The following is a 10,333-nucleotide window of genomic DNA, read 5'->3' as shown; positions in this document are numbered from 1 at the left end:
CTGGCTCTGGCTCTGGATCTTGGCTCTCGGCTCTGGCTTCTCTAAGCTCTCTCTCTCGGCCTCTACATGCCTCTGTAATTTGCTTGACCTCCAAGCGACTCTCTCAGCAACTTTCAGCTCTCTGGTTCACTTGCTTGACCTCCAAGTGATCCTAAAGACTCCCTCAGCTACCTGCGCTTTCTTCTCTGCCTGCTCTCTCCCTCCTCAATCGTGATCTCTAGCTTTCTTTGAGGCATTCTTCTAGCTCCGCAGCTTCCTGTCCATTTCTCTGCTTGAAATCATTCCTTTGCAGCTCTGTGACTTCTTCTGCTCCTTATCTCCTCGACTAGCCATCTGGCTCTATGGCTCTATGGCTCTCTGTGTGTTACAAACGCATCATTGCCTATAAAATGCTCGCTTTCAGTGTGGCGCAATGATCAGGGGTAGTTATAGAAATCGAACCTTTCATCAGGCAAAAACCCAAAAATAGAACAAAATTCCATTACATAGAGATTTTCTGAAAATACACTATCGGGCGCAAAATCACGGACTTCAAATTCTCTAAAATCGTGCTTATAAACCCTTTCAGGTTTGCCTGTTATGGCTATCGCAAGCCCACCGTTGATATACGTGATCTCCGATCCAACGGATGACAGTCTATTTTAGGTGCTTATGTGCACAGAAATTACCCGCCCAAAAAGGCGGTTTTCTCTCTCCTACGCCATGCCACGTGTCGGCTGTTGGGTTGTGTTATATTCTTTCCATGATGGTTTTCGTTCCATGGTATTTTATGCTTCGGCATGTATAAATATGTATTGTAACATTAAAAGGAATATAATGAAAAATCAAGCAGGTAGTCCCAGTTTTGGGATCTAGGGGAAAATCTCTATGTATATGTGTTTTCTGTGTTATGCTCTCGCATTGTTTATTTTATTTATTTTAGAATTTGTATGCAGGTAATTTCTGTATGGGGTTAAAACCTACATTTGGTATCAGAGTTATTTTGGCTTCAAGGGGATGCCTTTGTTGCTGAGGGGTTTCACTCGGGCCTGTGGTAGACCTTGTTCAGTGGGAGATCTGTGGGATTGATTTTGGTGGTGAAATAAGATGGTGAGTAATGGAAAGATAGAGATCGATGAATTTAATGGTCAGAGTTTTGAGTTATGGAAACTCAAGATGGAGGATCTGTTGGTGGATAAAGATTAGTGGATCGTGGTAGATCCAGGTACTAAACCAATGGGAGTGTCCGATGAAGAATGGAAGAAGTTGGATCGGAAGGCAAAGAGCACAATACGATTTTGTGTCTTAGATTCAACATTGTTGAATGTATCAGGGGAAGCTACGATGAAGGCTTTGTGGGACAAGTTAGGGACTTTGTACCAATCTAAGTCTCTGGTGAATAAACTGTTCCTAAAGAAAAAGCTGTATAACCTGAGGATGAAATATGGAGGATCTGAACACATTTAATACTGTGGTAAGTCAGTTATTATCTGTTGATATTAAAATTTCAGATGAAGATAAGTGCATCAGTTTGTCATGTTCTCTACCAGATTTGTGGGATCTGGTTATTGCAATAGGTATCAATGCAACTGCCTTGCAGTTTGATGAAATAGCCTCATCCTTGCTAACGGAAGAGATGAGATGGAAAAATATGGAGAGCCAGAATGGTGATGCCTTGTCTATACGAGGACGGTCCTAGAACAGAAACAAAAATAAGTCATCTAGTGGGAGATCCAAATCTCCAGGAAAACCTGTAAAGGTGGTGTGCTAGAAATGCGGAAAGGAAGGGCACTACAAAAGGGACTGTAAAACTAAAGCTCCTGACAAAGGAAAGGATCTAATGATGCTTCTTCTGCAGAGGCAAAAACCAGCTCAGATGAAGGTGGGGATGTGTACCTGGCTTCTTCAAGTACACATGTAGATCATGAGACATGGTTGATTGAATTAGGTGAATCCTTTCACTTCACTCCCCATAGAGAGTGGTTCTGTGAGTATGATAAATACGATGGTGGTGATGTCTTCTTAGGGGATGATAGGAAGGCTAGAATCGTTGGTCGTGGAAAAGTAAAGTTGAAGTTGCAAGGTGGAAGGCTTAGAACACTTTCGGGTGTTCTGCATATTCTTGCATTAACCAGAAATCTGATTTCTGTAAGCAAGTTGGATGATGTAGGTGTAAAAACAGTGTTCAAGACGGATACCTTCAAGATGGTTTGAGGAGAACTGGTATTGATGCGGGGAGTTCAGACTGGAACTCTGTACAAGCTGCAAGGTAGCACTGTTGTTGATGGGTGCAATAGTTCTATGGTTCCTGACAGTGGAGTAGAAAATCTAGTGGTCTCTGGAGAAAGACCATGCTGTGGCATCAAAGGCTTGGACATATTGGAGAGAAGGGCCTTCGAATAATTCATGGTAAAGGTATGGTAGAAGGTATGAGTAATAGCTCTCTGGATTTTGATTTCTGTGAAAATTGTGTATATGGGAAGCAGAATCAGGTGAGTTTCTCCTCTAGTGGTAAGAGGGCGAAATAGATTTTAGAGCTTGTCAACACTGATGTGTTTGGACCTGTGAAGGTTCCATCACTGGGTAAGTCTCTGTACTATGTATCATTTATAGATGACTTCTCAAGCAATACATGGATATATGTCCTTAAGAAGAAATCTTAAGTCTTTGATAGGTTTAAAGAATTTATGGCTCTGGTGGAAAACCAGACAAAGAAGAAGATAAAAGGTGCTGAGGATAGATAACAGAGGAGAGTTTTGCAGTAAGGAATTTGAAGAATTCTATAAGAAGTGTGGTATAGCACGATAGAAGACTACTCCATATACGCCTCAGCAAAATGGAGTTGCAAAAAGAATGAACAAAACGTTGATGGAAAGGGTAAGAAGAATGCTCAGTGGTGTTGGGTTAGGACATGAATTCGGGGTCGAGGCGGTAGAGACAACATGTTACCTGGTCAACAGATCACCTTCATCAGCCTTGGATGATAAGACTCCACAAGAGGTATGGACTGGTAAGAAATCCTCTCTTTCACATCTGAGGGTATTTGGATTTGATGCATATGTACATGTTCCAAAGGAGAAACGAACCAAGTTAGATAGTAAATCTAAAAAGTGCATCTTTATTGGGTATAAGGATGGTTTAAAGGGTTATAAGCTTTGGAAACCAGCAACAAGGAAGGTTGTGTAGAGTAGAGATGTGGTGTTCAGAGAGGTAAAAGATGTCATTAAACATGAAGTCCAACAAAAGGAACTTGAGAAGATAGAGTTTGAGCTAAAGGAGGAAGAATCAGACTCTCCAGTAGAGGAGGAGTCAAAAGATGAAGAGCCACAAACTCTAGGTGTAAGGAGATCAGTTTGAGAAAGAAGGTAGCCAGAAAGGTATAGTCCATCTACTTTCTGTTCAAATTTTTATTTATCTATTACTGATGATGATCCCAAAACTGTGAAGGAAGCAATAGATTCAGAGGATGGAAAACTCTAGAAAGAGGCCATGGTTGATGAAATGGCATCTTTGCACAAAAATGAGGCTTGGGATTTGGTGGAGTTGCTGGCTGGAAGGAAACCCATTGGCAGCAAATGGGTGTTCAAGAAGAAGAAAATGCAGAAAGAAAGGTGGAGAAATACAAAGCTCGGTTGGTAGCAAAAGGTTATTCCCAGGTGCGGGGAAATGATTTTGGTGATATTTTTTCTCCTGATGCCAAGGTAACTTCTATTAGATTACTTTTATCTATTGTTGCTGCTCTTTATGTTGAGGTAGAACAGATGGATGTGAAGACAACTTTTCTTCACAGGGATCTGGAAGAGGAGATCTACATGAAGCAACCTAAAGGATTTGCGGTTAAGGGTAAGAAAGAACTGGTATGCAAGTTAAAGAAGTCTCTGTATGGGTTAAAACAGTCACCAAGGATGTGGTATCAGAAATTTGATACATCTATATGGGGACTTGGCTTCACTAGAAGAAAAGCAGATCACTGTGTGTATTTTAAATTAATTGGTGATCATGTTATTTATCTGGTCTTGTATGTGGACGATATGTTGCTGATTGGAAATGACAAAGAAATTATCCATGATTTGAAGACCCAATTGTCCTCCAAATTCAACATGAAAGATCTTGGTGCTGCAAACTATATTTTGGGCATGGAAATTAAAAGAGATCGGGCAAAGAGGAAGCTCTGGTTAAACCAGAGGAAGTATGTCGAGATAATACTGTAGAGGTTTAATATGCAGGATAGTAAACCGGTGAATGTTCCTATTCCTGTAGGTGTAAAGTTATCTGTTGAACAATGTCCCAAGACATAAGAAGAGGAAGAGGATATGTCCCATGTTCCATATGCAAGTGCAGTCGGTAGCCTGATGTATGCGATGGTCTATATTAGACCAGACATTGCATATGCAGTGAAAATATTGAGTAGGTTTATGTCAAAACCAGGGAAGGAGCATTGGACAACAGTGAAGCGGGTTTTCAGGTATTTGCGGGGCACTAGTGATTATGGTTTGTGCTACCAAGGAAGACCAGGATTGGACATAGTTTTGTATATCCATGGCTTTGTTGATGTAGACTGGGCTGGAGATTTGGATAAGGGAAGATATACAAGTGGTTATGTGTTTAACCTATTTGGAGGTGCAGTCAGTTGGATGAGTAAGAAACAATATGTAGTGGCACTATCAACTACAGAGGCAGAATACATGGCAGCCACTCATTCAAGAAAGGAAGCAGTTTGGTTGTAGAGATTGTGTTCAAGTATGGGGTTAGTACAGGGAGCTATAAGGATAGACTGTGACACCCAAAGTGCAACTTTCTTAGCAAAGAACCCTACTTATAATTCAAAGACAAAGCACATTGATGTTCAGTATCACTTTGTGAGGGATATGATAGAAGACAAAAAGGTGTTGTTGGTAAAGCTGGACACTTTGAAGAATACTACAGATGCATTGACAAAATCTGTGAGCTTTGAGAAGTTCTCTTGGTGTAGAGAAACAATGGGCATTTCAGGGCTGGAAAAATGACAAAGCTTTCTTGTGGCCCCTATGGAAAGAAAACAACAAGTTGGAGAATTTTGGGTTGTGTTATATTCTTTCCACGAATAACCCAAGTAGTGTACTAGGGGGTTAGAGGGGGGGCGAAGCCCCCCCTTCGTTGCATTGATTGCACAGCACCGGGGGGGTTCATAGTGGGGGTAGCAGCTCCCCTTGTCCTAGGGGTTTGAGGGGGCGGGTAGCCCCCCTCTACGGGGGCTGCCCCCATGAAATTTTTTTTTGGACCCTATATTAGGTTGGGTGGACCTACCTATGGTTTTCGGTCCATGGTATTGGATGCTTCGAAATGTATAAATATGTATTGTAACATTGAAAGGAATATAATGAAAAATCAAGCTGGTAGTCCCAGTTTTGGGATCCATGAGAAAATCTCTATGTATATGTGTTTTATGTGTTATGCTCTCGCATTATTTATTTTCTTTGTTTTAGAATTTGTATGCAGGTAATTTCTGTATGGGGTTAAAACCTACATTGGCCAATGTGTGGGTTCAAACGGAGCCTGTCTAATACCACTTACCACCTAAGGCCTGCCCAAAATCCTGCTTACCATGGAACTCAAAATTTATAGGGCCGCATTTATAAACCTTTCGGGTCCGCCATTCTATCGCAAATCATTATCGCATGGCGTAATGGCCAAAACCCCATTTACACGGGAAATACATTGAAAATCCAAATTTCCGGATTTCAAATATTATGCAATCGGGTCTATAAGCCCTTCGGGTCTGCGCCCTGATCGCTAATCACAATTGCGCTGCCCAATGACCCTTTGTATCGAGGATCACCGATCCGTTGATCACCGATATCGCACGTCGCGTATCGCATCAACGGGGGTCTATGCCTTCTGCTCATCCGATTTCCGATCACCCCGATCACCGATATCGCACCTCGCATATCACATCGGCAGGGGTCTATGCCTTCTGCTCCTCCTATCGCCGATATCGTAGTTGCTAATTGCTCATCGCGAATCCTTCATGCCTTTGGCTTAAGTCCGCCCTTAACCCTTCCGATACGATTTTCCTTTATAAGACCTTTAGCCCATTTTTAGAAGAAATGTCTCCTTTTTCAAATGAAAAAGGTAACCTTCTTTCTACGATAACTTCTTCATCCAAAGTCCATTTTAGTCCATTCAAGTTGCAGTAGATTCAGAATGAGAATATCTATGCAATGGGACTATTTCCAAGAGCATCCTTGGAGTTTCATTTTCCTCTGTGAGGAACACTTTAGACTTAGAAGTTTGTCTTAGATCCATTTTGGATCACACCTTCCCACTAAAAGAACTTTTGGTCTCCAAAAGATTGATATTCTGATCTGAACAGTAAATGAGAGTACCTCACCCTCTTCTTTCAGCCTCCATACGTTTGCCTTGCATAGTGCCTCTAAACCAAAGCCTTTGACCACTCTCCTTCCTGGATGTGCTAGTCCTCCTAAGAAGAACGGTTTTCCTCCTTGACTTCATGTAGAACTCCTGCTGAGATGGTCACAAAAGGTAGTTTGAACTTCTTTGACTTGATAATTGGTCCAAGGTGGCTCAAACAAATGTGAGGTTACATCTGCTTCACAAAATTTTCATTTGTACCTGTTTGACAAGCTGTCAACAAAAACTGTTAACAACAACAGAAATACAGACAACAACTGGATGGCCTAAAACTCCTGCTTCAACAAAAGAAACAGATCTCACATCTTGTGAACACCTCCATGTCTTACATCTACATACAAATGATGGACTAGATACCAAGCCCACAAAACATGCCTTTAAAACAAATGACCCTTCAAGTCAAGCATGTAGAAAAAGACCATTAGGACTCTTTTTCAAAAGATGAAACACTTCATCATTATCTCCATCTTGGAGACCAAGTTAACTTCTCCCAAGTCAACATTGCATCACATGCATGTCAAAGCAATCAACCCTGCAAGTTAATTACACATACATGTTCAAATACAAGGAAATCATCAGCATCCTTGTGTTCATGCACATCAAGCTTATGCATGCATTTCATCCTTCAACTTTCGCTTAAGCACACTGTACTTTCGAAGCTGAAATGAAATATAATGTTGCAGCAACAAAGTGAGTCTCCTACTCAACTTCTCCATTCACCTTCTTGGAAAAATACTGCAATCTTGCGTTCCATTAACAAAGAAATGAAAATAGATGCATCAATAGACATGCAATCTTAATTGGATAAGAACTCTAACCATTTCCTACCAATCCCTTTCAAAGGTGATACCTTTGTCTGCACATAAGCATCCACAAGTGAATCATCCTGAAACACATCATCCATGGAAACTTCCTTTCCATTTCTGCCATCTTCTCTTTCCACTTTCTTCAGCTTTTGTGGAAGCATTGTTGGATTTAGAGTCCAACATTTTGCAGCAAGATGCCCTTGCTTATGGCAGTAAGTGCAACACATGTGCATCCTCTTGATAGCATGACTTGCCTTGTCCAATGGACCTTTGGCTTCTTGCTTCCTTTCCTTCAAAATTTTCCTGTATGTGGCCATTCTCTTCTAACATCTAGAAACATTATGGTTATCCAAACCACAAAAGGAACATGCAATTCTTTTCCCATATCTATGTGGAAATTTACCATGCTGAACATAATCAAAAGGAAAATGTTTAGAACCAGATTTATACCTTTCTCTTTCACCTTTATTGCCTTCATGAGGAGGTGAAGCAAATGAAGAAGTGGCTCCCTTTGGAACACCATCAATCTCTTCAAGGCTTTCAGAGTTTCCACAACTCTCTGGTTCAAGTGTGCTTCTGAACACCTGCATCCTGCAAATGATGTTTCAAGCTATTGCATTGCTCCTGAATACAATCTTCACACTCTTGAGGTAGAGGACCTACAATGAAACTCCTTGGAATTATTTCAATGGCCTTCATGGCAGCTTTGGAACTTCTTCCATAAGACTGTCCATAGCCAAGACCCAAATACTTAGGCCTTTCCTCAACCATTATTGGCTCAACAATACCTTGTGCATGTCTACCCAAGACTTTTCCTTCATAGCCCATCTTGGACATTAGCTTGGAACCTATGCCTCTGGTATGCTTTTCAAAAGAACCAATATAAGCATTCTTAAAAGAATTTGAAGACAAACATGAATTGTTTACCTCTTCTTCAAGCTAATACTTGACTAAGGCTTCTTTGGTAACAAAGAGCTGTGACTCCAACTCATGCATTCTGTTAGACTCCGTCTCATGTCAGAGATTGATTCTTCTTCAAAACTCTGTTTTGAAGAAGAAATCATTAAATGTGTTGTTTTAGATTATGTAATTTATTCTCCAGCTCTTCAAAAGGCAGCAGCGACTTCAAGCTCCTATCCCTGCACAAGCACAATTCAAAACATCATCAGAAATCAGAGGAAAAGCAAGTTACAAGCGATTTGGAGAGGTCTCACTGGAAATCCCAAACAAACTTCACAGCATCAAGCATGCGGAAGATGCAGTTGAAAATTCCAAATCGGAGAACCTCTATGCCTTGTGTGATCTTGGTCTCTCAATCACGAAGGAGTTAGTTCAAGATTTGGTGCCTTCATTGGACTGTAGTATGCCTATCTCACTTTCGACTGTTCTATACAAACCACTTGAGGAGAGCAAAGAAATTGACATTCAGGCAGATGTAAGACATTTGAGCGCAGGCCTTGCTAGTACTCATGTTTTTGCGCATTATAAGACATCAAATATGGGCCAAACAGCTCAGCTAACTCAAAACCAGAAGACAAAGATAAATTTTGATGAAAATGTGGCTAAAGAACGCGATGAGGATGATCTGGAAGTGCCTCTGCGAAAGATGATGCAGTGTGGCAGACTGCAAGGAATTAGAAAGCAGAATAATCTTAGAGTCCGAACACCTAGAGAAGCATCAGGTCTACTAAAAAGTAGCAGTAAGGAAGCATCAAACATGTTGCTCAGGGCAGCTGGTATTCAATCAGATAAAACTTCAAAAAGTCAAGATTCCAATAAATTTTCATGTAAAATTTCAAATGGAATTAAGAATACAAGAAGAGATGATGTGCCTGAAAAAGATATTGTGTGCTGTTGTTTTGCAAGTAGATGCTTCTGCTATGTTTGCTGGTTCCCAAGTTAATCTTAAGGGAGAAATTGAATGTGTGCTGGCACTGCTCTCTTAGCTAAAAGGCAAATTTCTTCATTTTTACCAAGGGCCATGTTGACTGTAATAAATGGAGGGTTTATGGCTTAATAAGGAGCAAGAGTTTCATCTTCGAGGAATGGTTTGTATTTATTGTGGTGGACTGTGCGACTACCATCGCTTGAAGGATGGATTGGAATTGTGGGAGCCGTATTCCTTTGATTGGTTGAGGCAACTGGCCTCTATTATGTTTTCTGGGTCAGAACTGAGCGCTCTTCTTCCTTGATGACCGTGTGAGCTTTTCTTGTAGCAAAAATTTAAATTTCAGAGGACACATTCATTTGGTTGGTTGTACATGTGTATTCTCAATCGAGTGGATCCATGTGACTTTAATGTAGCTGTAACAAAGGCAGGGGAGGTTGAATCATGTCCCTATGGAGAAAACGATGACTATGGCCGGCTGCTCAAAAGTTGGCTATACCGTATCAAGCCATCAGTAACACATGAACCTTTTCATCCTCGGGTTCCATCACATGATTATCTGATAAGTGAGTTCAATCAGTCATCAAGCTCAGCAACACCAACACAATTGCGTTGGAATCCTTTCAACATTCCAGATACGAAAACAAATTTCATTGATGGACTGTTCACTATATGTGGAGCTGGTAGTTCATTCCTTCGGCATGGCTTTGCAGTGCACATGTATGTCGCAAATGCATCTATGGAAGGCTGTGCATTTGCTAATGCTGATGAGGACTTTTTGATAGTTCCACAACAAGGAAGATTATGGATAACGACAGAGTTAGGAAGATTGCAGGTTTCTCCCGGTGAAATAGTTGTGTTGCAACAAGGTTTCCGGTATTCCATTGATTTACCAGATGGTCCTTCTCGAGGGTACGTTGTAGAGGTTTTCAGTGGCCATTTCCAGCTTCCCGATCTTGGTCCAATCGGTGCAAATGGCCTGGCCTCACCGCCTGACTTTCTAACACCTACAGCATGAACTTGAAGACCAAGAAAGCTTGCTCCTCCTTCAGGTTCATCTTTGAATATGGCTTTAGAGGCAAGTCCGCTGATAATATGCAGTCGGTTCTAATCACATGTCATGGTGTTGACCTTCGAGGATGTTCTCAGTCACCTTCCAGAATCGAGGGGGACGCTTCTGATTGTGCTTCCCCAGACTTAGTGCACAAGGCAAGGCAACAAATGGTTGAGCATATTGACATATGGCTTT

The 10,333-nt window shown here is 41.2% G+C and overlaps 1 pseudogene; it reads left to right on the top strand.

Annotated features, from left to right (window-relative positions):
- Positions 1-9,457: 9,457 nt before the first annotated feature.
- LOC149179453 (homogentisate 1,2-dioxygenase pseudogene) lies at positions 9,458-10,106 on the top strand (annotated as a pseudogene).
- Positions 10,107-10,333: the final 227 nt, after the last annotated feature.

This window comes from Pinus tabuliformis, chromosome 4_1, assembly GCF_031772625.1.
Source record: "Pinus tabuliformis cultivar Carrire ecotype Pingquan chromosome 4_1, CPIR1, whole genome shotgun sequence".
In the NCBI taxonomy this organism is placed as follows: domain Eukaryota; kingdom Viridiplantae; phylum Streptophyta; class Pinopsida; order Pinales; family Pinaceae; genus Pinus; species Pinus tabuliformis.
Note: the sequence above shows the minus strand (reverse complement) of the source record. Positions and strands in the feature narration are given on the sequence as shown.